This window comes from Onychostruthus taczanowskii, unplaced genomic scaffold (assembly GCF_017590055.1).
Source record: "Onychostruthus taczanowskii isolate IOZ18803 unplaced genomic scaffold, ASM1759005v1 scaffold11, whole genome shotgun sequence".
Classification (NCBI taxonomy): Eukaryota; Metazoa; Chordata; class Aves; order Passeriformes; family Passeridae; genus Onychostruthus; species Onychostruthus taczanowskii.
The window spans coordinates 5393809-5411715 of NW_024497629.1; positions in this window are offsets into that span (position 1 = coordinate 5393809).

Consider the following 17907-nt stretch of genomic DNA (forward strand, 5'->3'; position numbering starts at 1 on the left):
TTGATAAAAGAGATTAAACTGGGAAAAATTAAAGTAGGTAAGGTGTTTGTTCATGGTATTTTCTAAAAATCCTGACTCTAATCAAAGGAGATAACAAACTTTTCCTGTATTTATGAACACATTAAATATAAAAAACCCCTACTCATTACTGACAAAAAATATGGTCATATTCTTTCTTAATGAGTTTCTATAGTCATAATTTATTATTATAGAAAATCATAATGCTTAATTTCTTACAAAAAATGAGAATTCACATTAAATAGTAGTTCCTTTTCTGTCTTTGAAAGATTATTCAATTTACATCTAGATGGAGCTCAGCACTTCAGCAGGAAATCTGATTGTGGAACACAAATGAAATGGCAATTTTAGAAAATTAAATAGGAAGAAACAAGCCAATCAGGTTGTGTTGTCATATTTCAACCAAAAAAAGTGAGAATGTAGGAACCGTTTTTTCAAAAGAATGAAAAGGAATGCTAAAAAGAATTGACAACATTTTTTAAAATCACTCCTTATTGATACCTCTTGGGAAAAGGAAGGAAATCCCTGTCACAGCAAAGTGTAGTTTAAGTCACAATATCATTTAGTCTTGAAATTTGTATTTCAAATCATATAAACAAAATCACTGATTAGAAGATTTTTATTCAAAGCAAAGTTGATGACGAAAATGTTCATTTCAGTAAATTCCACAGACTGTGTATGTAGGGCGAAAAATAATTTAGATGATAATAAAATCCAGCAATATCTTTTCAGATATACAAACACCTAGTGCGCTGCAACTATTAAGTAAAAATATCTGTAAGTTAAAAGCAACATTAAAAAAAAGTAAGATGTTGCTATATAGATGTTGCTATAATTAAATTTTGACATTTCCAATAAAAACGGTGAATTTTTATTGTGATCATTATCTCAGCCAACTTGAAAAATTAGGCTATTAAAGTTTTATGGAATAGCCTGCAGTCATCTTGTGTCTTGAGCTGATTATTTTTATTATACAGTGAAGTTTGTCAGTAAATGCAAGACTGAAATGATCATATAGAGTGGCATAAAGGTCAAAAGAATAAAACTACCTTGCACAATAGCCTTTCTGTGTGGCTTTGGCAATGGGTCTGTCAGCCCTGCACAGGATATCAGATCAGTTAGACAGCAGTGCAAGCTGTCTAATGTTATGTTTACTTATTTTGGATGAAATAACTTTCATTAAAAAAAGATTGAACTCCAAAAGTTCAATCCAACAAAAAAGTAAAAAGCACATTTTACCTAAGTTAGATCTAAAAACGGTATTTTGGTTTCAATTAAATATGTAACTAAAGAAATACCAACAAAAAAGTAAAAAGCACATTTTACCTAAGTTAGATCTGCTTCACTCAGTCATAGCTCAGACCAGATTAGTTTTAATATTTCTTACTTTCAGAAGAATTTCAACAATTGTTTTTTAATCAATACTTAGCAGAATGCCCCCCTTTCAAAACAATGAGTGTTCGTGGTTTTGTGGTGGTGTGAATAGCTTATCAAAATCTGACAAATTCAATTATTACTACTGAATGATTTACTAATATTGCTTCCTCCTGTGTGTAGGAGTTTATGAATAACCAAGTTGATGGAGAGCTAAAATACAATATAAAATAAAATCATATAATGGAAACAATGCACCAACCAAATGAATGAGAATGACGATAATAAAAGAAAGAGATTTAAAAATATCCATGCCTACTCAGAAAACATTAATCCAAGGAAGTATTTCACAAGCTGTACTTTTGGTGGAAAGGACACAGTTGCCTGAAGTGTTAAGCTGCCCATTGCCTCCTTTAGGCAATATTGTCATACAGTAATATATTTAATATAAATTTATGTATTTTAAAATGTGTCAGATTTTCTTAATCCCATGAAGATAGGTAAACAAGACCCAACTCTTTGACATTGCTGTTGTAAAATGCAGTATTTTTGCCTGGAAACACAAAATTATATATATATATAAAACTGTGTCCTAGACCCTTTTAGAAAACTCTTCACCTATTGAAGTTTCTTGTGAATACTTCATCTGTCACATCTGTAGGGCAAGAGATGCCATCTGTACTCACTGACATCCTGGGGAAGATAAATAAGAGGCCTGTAGTCCTTAAGTATGGTACTCTATAGTACTTATCATAGTATACCAACCAGTCAGATCATTCTGCAAAAGACAAATTGTATTAATTTTTTTATTTGAATCTACCAAGTGATAACAACTTGGATCATCTACTTGAGTTATATCGTTTACAAGACTATCAAGCTGCAAGTGCAATCACTGTTTGTTTTCTATACCTTTCATGTTGACAAGAGAAAACTGCTTTAGCCAGGAATCGAAAATGATAGTGTTTGGTATTGCTGATCACAACTTTTCCAATCAAATGAATTTGACAAGAGAAAACTGCTTTAGCCAGGAATCGAAAATGATAGTGTTTGGTATTGCTGATCACAACTTTTCCAATCAAATGAATTTCAGGTGGACAAATTCAGTTTCCCTGGATCCCTATACATAGCAGGAGAAGGTGGTAAAGAGGGAGAGAGACAGCAACTGAAGAAGAGCAGTTTAGGGACCACAAGAAGCTGTTTGCATTGAAATCTATGGGGTTGTAGAGGATTTCCCAAAACCTCCTGAGAGCACAGGCTGCCATGAGTGAGCTGCCTTTGATTATGAGCTGCAAAACTGTTAAGACTGATTGAGCCCCTTGAGGGCTGTGACATGAACAAAGTAAGACTGTGCTTTAGTTTTGACATTGGGCACCCTCCTCCTTCCCCACTGTGTTTAGTTTAAGAAGATGATGAGCTTGCTGGATTGATAGATAAGTTAAGAATTGTCTAAACAACTGGACTCAAAAGATATTAATCCATGACTTGGCATCTCTTTGGAAACTGCTGACAAAAGGAGCATCCTAAAGGTTTGTACTGAGGTTGATGTTGTTCAATAGCTTCATGAATGGTCTGTATGATGAGACAGACTATCCCTCAGCAGACTACAGAGGGTGAATTTCACACCAGAGGATAGAGCTTCAATTCAGAGATTGCTTGAGAAACCTCAGGAGTGGGTTCAAGAGGAATGAATATGAAGTCGTTCAGGTGAGGAAAAGCTGAACTCATTGAAAACTGAGATGGGAAGGTAGAATCTAGCTGAAAAGCACCTGGAGGGTACAATGGAGTTAAAATGAAGTTAAGCATGAATGAAAAGTGCACTTTCACCACAAAACAAGTCAAACAACATATTGGGATTTAGTAGGAAGGTTGCAACAGGTAAGCCAGAGAAGATACCCTGTTAACATGAAATGAAATCATAGCTGGAAATCTATGTCCACTTTCTGATCACCACAGTTCATGAGTGACTGGGGGAAAAAGGGAGGAGTCCAGAATGTGAGGTTCACCTGGTAGATGAAGTCTAGATCTACCAGGCTTGGGGAGCTGCCCATGTCTGGTCAGGTCAAGATGAAGTGAAGGATGAACTATTATCAGCCAGCAGAGAGTTGAAGGTACTTGTCTCTTGGTAGTGGCAGCTCACACAGCATCCATTGAATCTAGTTACCTTAAAATACGTGAACTCTTAAACCTGCCACTGGATCCCTTCACATAAACATGTTTCAGTGAATATTCCAGCTGTTCCAGTTTTCTTTTAAATTGGCTAAGATTGCTCTCTTGAAAGGAGTTAGTATTAAATCAAAACTTTAAGTGAAAATATGATATGCATTATAGCAATGATAGTAATTTCACAATGAGAATAAATAACCATTTGTACATATTCTCAAAGACATATTTGATTGGAAGTCTCCATAATTCAATACCTCTCTATAAAGAAATGCTGTAGTTTAATTAGGAGTAGAAGGCCAAATTCAGAGATTGCACAACTGAGGTCTATGTTTTTTTCTATTGTCATGTTAAATGATCACTGTCATTCCCACCAGCCCCAAAACAGAAAATTGATTCAACTTCAGAAAAAGTCCTTTTTCAGCACAGCTGTTGCACAAAGTAGGCTTCAAATGCAGGCATAAGGCTCTGAACATAAGCAAATAAGCAGCATATATAAAAAATCAGCATTTTTATGCTATCAAGTTTCAAAATTTTTTACAGTGGTTGTCTGAGGTTCAGTCTGCAGTGTTTCATAGTCTTCTGGGAAATTAAAGAGTTTATTAGGAAATACAGAATATGAAAAAATAATTGCAGACTTTGAAAAAAAATGTTTAGAAGAGAGAGCAAGTACTATTAAGTAAATCAAAACAAACAAGAAAACAAACAAAAACTAAGAACTGAAGAATATAAGTGACAGATGAGCAACACCTATTTCTCTTGTGGCTAGTCTTCCAATATTTTGAGGAATCATAAAGAATGGTTATGAGACGTTTATTTTCTTCAGCCTGGAAAAAGGGAAGAAAATGCTGTCAAATTAGATGAAAAAATTATCTGGTAAATAAGCAGTGTCAAAGATCTGTATGGACTGAAGAAAGCACATTGATTTCTTCCTTTAAAATGCAGTTCAGGGTAAACAGTCTGGCTATGCAAAATACCATGATGTCTGGCAGGGTCATGAACAATGTAAGTCCTCAGAAAAAAAACCCTGATGTCCTACCCCAAAGGGTTCTTTGAATCCAACTAAAATGACACATGAGTGCAGGAGCATTTCTGGGGGCATTCAAAATATGCTGCCACTGGTGCAGATAAGGGCATTTAAGTGAAAGGGTGTTCTGAGAACACAAGAGCGTTAATTTGGCCCAGAGCAAACACCTAGCTATGAGAATTACTAATTATGACATAAATATCTGAAAAATACAAAATTCTCCCAAATTGTTTTCCAGAAAATGCAGTCCCATGATGTATTTTGTGAGTGCAAACACTAGGCAAAGTTGGGCAAATATCACCTTTTCGAGATAAATACTGTGCTTTCTGAGCAACACATTTGACAGGCACAGAAGGATGCTGAGAAATATTTCCTTTTTTTCAGTGTCTGACTGCAATTTTAGACAACATAGGAGGAAAGTGGAAGTTACCATAAAAATGACACTGTTGGTTTCCCACTCCCATTCCAGGAGACCACTGCCTTTTTTTCCTGTTTTGTTTTGCTTTGTTTTGTTTATTTGTTATAGAGATGACCCAAGGCACCACATGAGGGGTGCAGGATGATTGACAGTAAACTTTCATCCTGATACTTTCTCTAGGCCCCCCCTCCAGGCTTCAAGAATTGGGACTCTTCGACATTTCTTGTGTTCCATTTAAGAAATATAGGTCTTACGTGCTTTAATTTATCTATAAGATATATAAAATGCAGGTATGATTTTTCATCTGGTTGATGAAAGGAATTTCTGTGTATGAATTTGAAATTTTAGACTCACTTTTGTGTTGCAATTTGTAGTCAGTTAACTAGAGGGCTGATCACAAAAACAAGGTGGACTGTAAAACCTGAAGAATAAAAACTGTCTACTGCACTTGCATAAAAGCCTAATGCAATGATATGTTTTAAAGGATGACTAAACTGAATAATCCATTTATTTTAAATTTAAGTAGCTTAAATTAATCTGAATTTTTTATAATGTATTGATTACAATAGATAATCCAAATCTACCTCTATTTGTCACTTTTGTATTATAAATACTGTAAGCATTTCAAACAACATTTATAGACCTTCTCCAACTTGCCTCATCACCTTAATTTCTTGCATAACTCTCCTCTCCCTTCCCCAGAGCCTTTTAGTCATAGTCAGTTTGACACCTAACAATAGCTGAGTAAATTCAAAGGGTGGCTATAGTCTGCAAAAGATAGCATCTAATGCCAGAAAAGCTACAAACTGTGGCTTATTGTACTCAAAATGAGAATTTGCAGTGTCTCCCTTCATTGATATGACCTCCTAAGAATGCACAATATGACTTCATTTCTGTCCTATCCATTACTTTTGCAATTATGTTAAAAGGCATGAGGAAAAGTTGAGGGAGTTGGAGTTGTTCATCCTGGAGAACCAAAGGCTCCAGGGAGATCTTATTGAGCCCTTTCAATATGTAAAAGGGCCTAGAATAATGATGGAGGAAAATCTTTTAGCAGACCCTATTGCTACTGATCAAGGAGTAAAGGTTTTATGAAAATTATAAATCAAGTACATTTATAAAAATTGTGTTTTTTTAATAATTCATGGTTTTTTGCAATATACCTGTAGTTTTACTATCAAGTCCTTGCAAAAGGAAGGAAGACTAAGTTAATGACAGAACTTGAGGATTTCTATCTTTTAAAACCTACAGATTTTAGGTTAATGACAGAATTTAGGGATTTCTAGCTTCAGACACCTACAGTTTGTTTTTTTCCAAAGTCACACCAAAGCACTGATTCCCTCTCTTGCCTAAGTGTATTCTTGTTAGGACTCACCTTTCTTGAAAGAACTAACTTCAGAAGGATGAACATTTTATAAATGGTGTACATAATTTCAATTCTTGGCATATTTCCTACTTTTCTAAGCATATACGTTTATATGATTCTATAAGTCACTCTAGGTATCAATAGAGATATAAATGGATCTAAGAAGCCCTAGTATATTTTAAGATTGATCATCTGGACATTCTTTTTCATAGTAAGTGCTATGCTTCTCTTAAAATTAACATTTGAATTCCTGATGTGACCAATCCTGAATGATCAAAGAACAGTCCTGGAAAACAAATTTGTGGGATATTTCTATGATTCTATAATATTGCTATACAGTGTTACTGCTTTGCATATACAGCCATCCACTAGTTGATTGATTTCAATTCATGGTCCATTTACATTTTGCTTAACTTTTTATTGTTACACTTTCAAGGGCTTTATTCAAGGTAAATTTGTTGATTTGTTGTCCTTATCTCTTATTTCATTGCAGACTGTCTCTCTGCAAAACACTTCAAGACCAAAAACCAAAAGCTTACAAAGAACTTCCCACAGGACTTATATCTTCTGTTCAATGAGTATTTTCTTTCCATTTTAAAAGGAGACAGTAATGAATAGTTCATTGACTGAGTAAGAGATTTTTGTGCTTACTGGAATGAGCATTTGACTAATTCTGAAGTCATATAGATCCAAAACCTCCCTTCCTGAAATGAGGGCATAATGCTAGTTTAATATTCACAGCAGTTCAGTGGATGTCTATAAAGAGGCATGAACTTTCCTGGGCTCAGTTACCCTCACCCTGGGTACAAATGCTCCCAGTAACAACTCTTTCCCAAGAGGGTCAGATATCAGTCAGGGCACGTTGGAAACCTTACAGATTGCGGCTTGGTTCACGGGCAGACTAAGCACAGGACTGCCGAGCAATAGCCATCATAAATTAACTATCAGGCCCTAATTACATAACCATTACTCCCTTTGGATCTTGAACCCAAGGGAAGTGAATATTTCTGTTTTCTATATGGTCACAAGAGCTAATAAATTATCTATGTGACACATCTCTCACTTGTGATTTTCTGGTGATTTTCTTGTTTGGTTGGTTTTTGTGCAAACTTGACCCAATAATTTTGAACTGGAAAGAAAGTACCAGCTTCCTAAAGTTATGATTAAAGTTTGACTGTTGGAAATAATAGTCCAAGGGTTAGGAAGCTTTTCTACAAGGAGGTGATAAAGTCAGAAAGAGATTGTAAACGTCCCCAAGTATTTATGCCAAGTATGCCAAGTAGAGTAGAAGGAAGTCAGACTGATGGAGAAATGTGTAAAAAGATACAACAGCTCTTTCCAACACATAGAATCACAGAATGATTAAGGTTGGAAAAGACCTCCAAGATCATTGAGTCCAACCATTGGCTGAACACCACCACCCCAACTAAATCTAGTGACATATCCAGTTGTATCTTGAACACTTCCAGGTACAGTGACTCAATCACTTCCCTGGACAGCCCTTGCAGTGCTTGACAATCCTTTCAGTGAAGAAATTCTTGGTGTGCAGCCTGAACCGTCCCTGGCAAAGCCTGAGGCCATGTCCTCTTGTCGCTGGTTGCCTGGGAGAAGAGGCCAACACTCAGCTTGGTACAGCCTTATACAACAGCCCTGAGAGAGCTCCAGAATTGCATGGATTGTCTGATTTAAAATATATTTAGTATCAAAGATCTAGGTGATGGATTCAAGGCATGTATTTTAATAGGTGTTTTCAAGAAAAGTCCTTTGTTTAAGAGAGGTGTGGATGATGGTTCCTTGGTATGTCCTGTGGGAATTTGAGAGCACAGCAATTTAATAGTTCTGGTGCAGCCACTGCTCTACTGTATTTCCTTATTTGACTTTACAATTCCAGAGGTAAATTCAGATGTACTGTTGACTAAAAAATTGAAAAACGTATCTGCACAAGTAGGGATCAGGAGTTCCATCATCCTTCTAATACAGAAGGATTAAATAAACATAATATGTTCTGCCAAAAGTCTTTTGTTGCAGCATTTATGCATAAATAAATGCTATTAATAAATAAAAGTTGCATGAATTAATGTTTTAATAAAAGTTTTTGCTGTCACATAGATTTCCCAAACCCTCTGAGGGCACAGACATAAGCCTATGGAAAGCCACTGGCACTACTCTCTTCCAGCAGTATAGAGAAAACCTTCCCAGAGTGGCTGTTCTCACTGTCTATGAAATGAAGAAATACTGTAATTCTCTGTCAAGTTTGAAATGAAATCTTTTTATCGTTGATCAGGAAAGGATCCAAAACCTCCTGGCCATTTTACTCATCCTGGCTTCTGATGGTGTATTTTCAAGGTCTCTGGATACATCCCGGCTTTCCATCCTCAGATCCAACTTGTGCTCCTGTTACAATGAGGCACACATAAAGTCCAGGTGGAAGTTCTCCAAGCCCTGTTATGTTGTTTATGCAGGCTGTTGCTGAGAGGATTTGTAGCTAAATGTCACTTCTGTTCAAAAGAACCAAGGGGTTAACACTGGTATTTAAAATGTCATGTTTAGGGAAAGAATGCCAGATAAGTGCTTATCTGCTCCTTAAGCACTTTTCAGTGATTTTCTGCAAGAACTCTTTAGAGAGTAAAAAATAAAAATATCCTGGTACAATGTAGGAATTTTAGCACAGACACTCTTCAGCCAGGGTGGCTGTAAACCTTCTGGCCTGAAGCTGTGAAAAGCAAGGTAGTCCCTGCCACCATCTATGGATAAACATAAGGAAGGACAGATTCTGAGTTTTCTTTCTACCTACAAATCCTCCAAGCAACATTTTAAGAAGCTAACAATTTCTTATGTAAGCATGAAAATAGTGGTGAATGTGAAGTAAAGAGAGTGAGAGACCTGGGCAGAAAAGATGCTTTAATCCCTTTCACTGAGGATGTCACAGAAATATACAATAGACATATTTTGTCTTGAAGAGAGTTCTCATGTGACTCTTTACTGAAGCTAGCGATGGCAGCTAAATAGAAGCCAGGGATCTCAGATGAGGTCGCTTTCACAGCAGAGTCCCAGGAGAGAAAAAATTAATCATGTAGCTGATTTATGGATGCAGCAAAAGCTGAAGTTTTCAGAATACAGCAGCTACTGTTTCCCGCAAGGGAAGACACATCAGCATTCAACTGCACCAGAGGACTATGACTCCTTATTGCTCACTTACAATTTTATGTTCAATTAAGTACTTGTTTGAAGCCACTGTCCTGCTTTTCCCTGTGCAGTATCTGTAGCCAGCACACCAAAACAAGATAAGGAATTTGGTCAGTTGTACCTGGAAATAAAAGGCAGCTACAAGAGGCTCCTTGCATGGCATAGGTCTCAATACCCTGTACACACACCTGCTCCTCCCAATTCCTAAGGTACTTTTGCTACTATAAATAAATTCAGTAAAAATATAAGAGGTGATGACAGGATGCTCCTGAGGGTTCTGTGTCCTGCACTACAGCTGTGATTCTCTAACTGTCAATGGGAAAATATTTTCTGTTGTTGCAGAGTCCAGAACAACCCTCCAACCCTCCTGGTCACATGTGCATGTCACCCATGTCTTCTCTGTGTCCCTCAAGATGCCTTAAGTTTTAGCTTTCATATTTTTTCAGATTATGTACTGCCTTGGTGTGTAACTCTAAACTTCATATTAAGTAAGTTCTCTTCACAGGGCAGTTAGACAAAACAATTCTTTTCCAGACCAAGAACCAAGGACAACCATTACAACCTCATGCACAAAAAGTGTAAACAATGGCAAACTGAAGAGCACAAACCAGGAAGATGGGACTTCATAACCTGAAGCTGTAATTGGACAATTAACTCCCATATGTAAATAGACCAAAACTTATAAAAGTGTGAAAATTCGTGACCGGTCATCCATCTTGGGTTGATCTTGGGCAGAGCCCCAGCCAGGCTCTTGTACTGCCCAAGGCGTATCCTTTTAAGACCTTTTAATAAATGCCCTACTTTATTCCTTTAACTGTGTCTAGTTTCTGAGATCAGCCTCTCAAGGCATCACTCAGGGGTCCCAGAGTACAATCACAACAGTCCAGCTCACCAAGCAGTTGTGTGCCACAAGACTCCTGAAGGGGAGCGGAAGCTGTGTTGCTTCTCAAGAGCCAAGAACTGCCTCTCTGAAGTTCACTCTAGGTAAAGTCCTACCAAAACCGGTCAAGGGACCATTCCTGGAAATGCTTAAGAAAAAAGTAGACATGGCACTTTGTGACATGGCTTAGTGGCATAGCAGTGTTTGGTAAGTGGTAGGACTCGATGGTGTTGCAGGTCTTTTCCAACTTTAATGATTCTGTGATTCTGTGACTCTAACCACACATTCCTTGGAGTAAGCCTTGTGCCACAGAGAAATGATGTTTGCAATAAGAATGGACACTTTGCCTCATAACCTGATGTGAACACCCCTGCTCATAGTGAACCACTATGTGTCATTTCACAATGGGGAGAAGAGGAATCAACAGGACAAATGTTGAAAGAACACTTGGCAACCTCTGGTTTGTATGAACAAACTTGGAACAGAAAAACTTCTGTCTTCAAACAGCCTTAAATGTTACTCTGTCACTCATTATGAAGTTGTGGTGTAGAAGTCAGTCACAGCTTTGACGGAGGGAAAGTGTTGTCTTCTCAAGACTGCCTGGATTTTTAGGTAGAGTTTTGTGCTAGAAAGGTCAGTGAATTTTCACAGATACCTTCACTTTTTGAACAAAGTATTTGTCACAGCTGAGATCACCTGCTTTCTGCAGTAAAAAGAACAAGAAATCATGGCTGGAGACAAACCATAAATGATAAGTTTTGCTTAACTGCCTGCCCACTCCTGTAAACTCCGTTAACCTAAATCTCCTTTGAGGATAACTGGATTTATCAGTCTATTGTGGTGTTACTTTCATTATGGTATCAGATGCTTGGCTGATTCCCTGCCATGCCTAGATGAGTCTTGACCCTGCCTGATCCCAAACTGAAGCACTGATTTTGCATAGAAGAACTACAATAATCTATCATATCCACCTTGGAAAACATAATTTCTTTAGCCATCGGCAGGGTACTGTTCATCAGTGGTTCTGTACTGCAGCCAGCACTGGAGAGTAAAATCCAGAGGCACTTAAAGGCAAGGACAGCTGAAGGCCCACTTAGATGAAGGTGACTTTATTTCCCCTTTATAAAAATTAGAAATCTATCTATGCAAAACTGTCGTCAAGATTTTGTGATGAGCCAAAGCAAAAAGGTATGTATCCTACAAGGCAATTCAGCCTAATGCAAGCTGGAATAGGCCTTGCTCTATGCAGATTTTCTCTCTCCTCAAAACCAGAATTTAAACCAGCCACCTGACTTCTAGATAAGAAAAGAGTTTTTAAATGCAAATGAAGAAGTTGCAGTTCATGGAGGTATAAAAGTTCTTGCTTCTTTTTTCTTAACCACAGAATGACTTGGTGGTAACATACACATAAATATTTTTTTTACTTCTATTAGCCTTACTTATCTGAAAATGCAAGGATACTTTCTCAAATCAGTTTACTGTTGTTAATACCTGGCAATTTCTTTGACTGTTTTTTGTTTTTGAAATTTTTGTCTCATGGTTTTTATAAGAACTCTTAGAATTTTTAAGATTATTGAAAGTGTTTTATGCTGAAGTGAGACAAAAGATAAAATCCTCCAAAATGCTCATGAGAGAGAACAAATGAATTTGTGTTGCTTAGTCAAAACATTTTGTTTTGATTGTTTTGAACAATCCCATTTTGATTTTTAGATTTTGGGGTATTTTAGGCTTTTGTTACTTGGCACCATTTTAAATTGATAAGCAATTTAAGAGGAAAGCCTTCTATTAGCCTTTCTTATCTGAAAATATAAGGATACTTTCTCAAATCAGTTTACTGTTGTTAATACCTGGCAATTTCTTTGACTGTTTTTTGTTTTTGAAATTTTTGTCTCATGGTTTTTATAAGAACTCTTAGAATTTTTAAGATTATTGAAAGTGTTTTATGCTGAAGTGAGACAAAAGATAAAATCCTCCAAAATGCTCATGAGAGAGAACAAATGAATTTGTGTTGCTTAGTCAAAACATTTTGTTTTGGTTGTTTTGAACAATCCCATTTTGATTTTTAGATTTTGGGGTATTTTAGGCTTTTGTTACTTGGCACCATTTTAAATTGATAAGCAATTTAAGAGGAAAGCCTCTTTTTTTTAAAATTTTATTTTCAAAGTGTATATGCAGGGTGTTTGGAGAGTTTAAAGCTTTTAAAATGTTTGGTGTTCAGCATGCTTTAGAGTATTGTTCTATTCATAGAAAATGGCACTTTCTAATGAACAGTTTTGTTTTGATGAATTCCTCTCTCTGAGTGAAAAAAATTCTAATATTTAAAACCTATATGTTAACATAAAGTCTCTTTTTTTGTATATGCATCTTAAATTTGTAACTTTTTTTGACTTTTGAATTTGCATCAATCTTTTTGTAAATGCTTTGATCCATAAATTGATTGAGAAAAAATCCTTAAAGGAGAAAACTTTATTGATAAAAATATACTAAATTTGAATTATTGTTCTGTTTTAAAATACTTTATCAATTTAAAATATTTTTGTGTTTGAAAATATCTCTAAGTAAATAAATCCATTGCCATAATAAGCAATTATGTTCATTAAAAATGTTAATGAGGAAAGAAAATGAGAAAAGAAATTAGAACAAATGATATTAAAAAAAACCCCAAAACCTATTGTTTGTTAATTGTACAAATAGCTCTTGGAAGCTTATTCATGGCTACATATAGATTCCTGTAAATTAAAAAAGAAATTGGAAGGAATAAAAAGTTAACACCATAAAGAAACATATCTGATTAATCTTTAAAAGTTTACTGCTTATCCAAGAGTAACAATTAAGAATCTAAAGTCTTATGTTGAAACTCACCATAAATAATTACTTCAACTGACAGAATTGAGGGATTTTGTAATCACAAGCAATACAATTTTACTGAGGATTTTCATCTCATCTTGCCTAGGGTAAGTCAGTCATGTGATCAGGTGAACAGGATAACAGAGCAGAACCAGGTGGGATTTTTTTACTAAAACAAAAATGTTTCACAGAGTATACTATAAAGTTACTTTATTGCTTTTTCATTATATTCCAGACACAATTCAATGGCTTCATACACTGGGCAGTCATTTGCATGTAAGGCAACATCAGTACAGCATCTGCTCCTCAAGAGACAGGTGGGAAGAGGAGGGAGATAAGAAGTGTGGGAGTCCTGTAGCTGTGCCTGGAGCCTATAAGACATTATAAAAAATGAGCAGACTCCAAGGATCTGATTTTTCTTACGTGAAATATTGTACTGGTCTGGTCTAATTTTCCAACAATGAAAAATTATAATTAAATAGTAACACATTATAAAAAATGAGCAGATTCCAAGGATCTGATTTTTCTTACGTGAAATATTGTACTGGTCTGGTCTAATTTTCGACTCATGTAATGTAACTGCCTATACCTTTGGTGGTACCTAGGCTGTCTTCATGGTCAATAATAATAAGTACACTATTTATGGCATATTTCACTGTAATTCTCTATTTTAAACATCTTCAAGATGGGACAAAATATATTTTGGAGAGTGTTTCCTCTCCCTTTAGGGGAACTAAGGACAACTAGCTCAAGTATAAAAATCTTTGACTAGATGTATCCTATCCAAAGCAGAGGGTGACCCTTAACTTTTTGAAAACATCAAAATAAATTTGCACTTTCATATGAAAATACTAATTTTTTACATTCCAAGGAATATTAAAGTATACATAGATTATTCATGTACCTTCCAGTGCTCTAAGTCATTCACTGGTGGCACTTGCTGACTTTTGGTCAGATTAGAAAAATTTCCTTATCCTGATTGCTTTGATTTGTGCTGTGGGTGGCAGACAGGCTAAAGGAATCAGGGTGTGGTCTTGTGAGTGTGTAACTGTCCTCAGACTTCAACCTAAGTGCAATACGTGAGGCTTTGAAAGAAACCATTCCTCATTTCAGTTACATTTTCCTGTCTGTGCTTTCATGTTGATGGGAGTAAATGAGGCGCCATCTTAAACTAGTGTCCATAATTTTTTTTTCCTTTTTTTTGTGTAAGTCAGCATAGATAATGATTTTCTTACATAAATCTACTACTAAAGATATTCTCAGTGTTCTTCATTTCTATCTCCATTACAAACGAACAAAGCAAGATGAAGATGGAGAAAAAAAAATCCAAGAGAGTAAGAGCTTACAAGTTACACTTGTCAATAAAAGAATCTAGGTATAACTGCAGGGAAAAAAAGGAGAGTTAAGAAGAAAAAGAAAGGAAATAAGGAAGAGATTTCACTCAAAATTTTGCTGGATTTGTAATATTCCTTTAAAAGCTAGAAGCAGAACTGTACCAATTGATATCTGTATAATACATTAAAGAAATAGGCGCTATTTCTTTAAGCCTCTATAAAATTCCTACCCATCTGGAGACAACTGTAATTAAGGGTGACCTCTTTTCTTTAGCTGTTATGTCTCACAGCTTCTTTATCCTTTGTTTTTCCAAATGTGTTTACATATATTGTGTTTCCTAATTTGTGAAACAGAGCACAGCAGAGAACAGAACCTCATGGAGTGCACTGATGTATGAATAATAATATAAATAATATATGCAAATCAGACCTGGTCACAGTGGTTTTTCCCCCTACAGGGGGAAGCAAAGAGCTTTTGTTCTTGCTCTCCTTTGGGGCTTGCACATACCCTGCTTCCCATCATTTTGGGCACCTTGTCATCTTCCTCTTCCTTTTCTCTGTGTTTGGCTGCTGACCATCTATAGACTGTTTTTGTATTTAACTCTTTCAGACATATGTTTGTAGGTTTTCCTGTAAATGTTTAGCAAAATTCATCTTCTATAAATAAAATGGGTGACTTTTTCACTGAAAAGTAGATCTGCTTGAGACTTCAGGCCATCAGCTGATCATACTCCAGTGTATGGCTGGCAGATAGCAAAGCTTGCAAATAACAAAACATTATCAGCAACCATCTTCCTCTGTGGGTGTCTTTGTTGGACCTGGTATAACACATAAACTTGCTGTTTCTTAACATTCACCTATGCATATGTGCACATTATAAACACCATGTGCACATGATAATGTATGCCTAGTCATTAACTAAAGCACTAATTTCTTTTTTATACAGCATCCATATACTAAATCATTAAAAAATCAGGTAATTTTAAGCAGTGAAAAAATGCCACAAAAACCTTCTCAGCTGCTATTATTAGTCTAAAATCCCAAAAGTAACAACTTAAATAACTGATAAGTAGCTTTTTTTCTTTATGTAATCCCCATGCCTTTATTATTAGCATTGGCGTTGCCACCTACCTTTACAGTCCTTTTTTTTTACAAAGGAATTAGAATGACTAATTTCTCTATTCTCCCTTGTGAAGCTTAAGCACTATTTTACATCTTCAACCGCTCTATTTTTTCACAAAACCTTTCTAAACCTTCTTTTCAAAGTACAGGGAAGCTTAAAAAAACCACGAGCTATCACAAATGTTTGGACTGTTTGCTGCAGTCTCTGGTTCTGTAGCAACTTAACGCTGTCCTTCATTTCTAGGAGAGTAAACAAAATACTGCATTGCAGCAAATCTAATTTAAAGAGACACAATAGGGCAGAGGTCTGGATAAGTAAGGCTCAGTTTTGTTTGCCTCCTAGGAAAATATTAAAAGAAACAAGACACACAGAGAGAAGCAGCCTATTTGTTCTTTATTCTATTTTTCAGTAATCAAGACTTAAACAGAGCCTGGTAGATACGTTGTATTTCAACAGAGGAAGTCAGCAACATCCATTGCTAGAGGAATATCACAAACCTGACATTTAACATTGCTATAGTGAATACAGAAAGTATGAAAACCAGGCATATAAATTAAAAGGATAATGATTTGTAACTGCTGCTTAGAGATTATTTTCTTAAAAGTATCAGATGACTTTAATAGCTAAAAAGGAAATTACATTTTCCACTTTGGACAAGAGCAGTGGAAGTTAGGTTGATCGTACGTAGCTATCATACGAGAACTCCAGATGAATGTGCAGACAATATTGTAAATTTGAGGGTTTTAGTGTGTTTTATGTAGAACTCTGAGGCAGAATGCACATTACCAGGGGAATGAAAACATACCAAAAAATAAGTTAAATGAGAATTATTTCTGCCTCAAACTTGCAACAGTTGAGGTCCAGAGGATAGGGGCGTAATGTGGAATTACACAAGAGTCCATCTCGCATGGAGCTTGGCTCTGTCTGTTTTTCTGCTTTTTTTCTCAATACCAAAGTGCAGAAAATGTGCTTTGGGCTGATGGCTTGTCCATCTGTCCTACTGCCACAGGATGTGGAGATCTCCCCACATGATTGAGATCCCCCCACAAGACCTGCTGCTGTTATTGGGTTGCTTCTCCGACACGGTTTCCAGAAAAAAAATCTTGGAGGAACAGAGCCATTACAGTGCCTGGTGATTAAATCAGCAGCAGGGAGTTTTCCATCATCTCCCAGACTTTCTGCTTCTGTTAGTCTCAGAAATAAATAACATTGCATGGTGGCATCACAAAGACACCTGTTTCTCCCAAAAGCACTCTGCTGCACTAGAGGTGCACTGCTGGATGAATCCAATATACACATTTGGGTGAGACCCCTTTCCTCATCAGTACAAGGCAGCAGAACAAGGGCAGTCAGTCAGATCCCATCCTTGTCCATAGTCCTGCAGGTTAAATAGTCTGGATACTTTTGCATTAACACAAAAAAATGAACTGATGCTTCTTAAATGGAAGTTGAACATAGTGTGCTTGAAATGGAAGTGGCATTTACCCACATGACTTTCAGTTTACATACCATGAACCTCTTTTTGTGCACGGCTTTGTCCATATGACTCATATCAATTTCTTACAGGTGAACACTTGATGTGATTGCTTTAAAGGTTTTCTATCCCTTTTGGAGGACAGATCTGCTGAGGGCTGAACCCCCCACCTCCCATGGAAGGAGGTTGAGAACAAAATGGAAGTTGCCCACTTAATTATCTTTTCACGTGGCAGTTATTTTTCTTGAAAAGCATGCTGTGCTTTGCACAGCTGATAAAGAATTTAATCTAAATCCTGATCTGTAAATACAGCCCACACACTGTACTGGCAGCGATGTTGGTGTTTTGGTAGGGACTAAATAAAATTCTCTTTGGTGTTAGTAATTTAAATATCAGCCTTTCAAGAAGCCCAAATGTAAAAATAATTAAACTTCTTTATGTAATAGAGGTTTATGAGACTATAAGGAAAGCTGCCCAAAATGCAGACCAGAGGGGGAGTTAAGCCAAGTGTTGTCTCTGGAGTATGAAGCCAAATGAGTGTTTATTTTTTCAGACCATAGCACTTCTACAATATATTTGCTTTAAACTGAAGGACATAAAGTAATGTTTATATGTCACATCACTACTTTGGCTGGTGAGAGGCTCCTCATCCCCCAGGAAGCAGATGGGGCTGCTAAAGGTAATGTCAAACCTGTGGGCA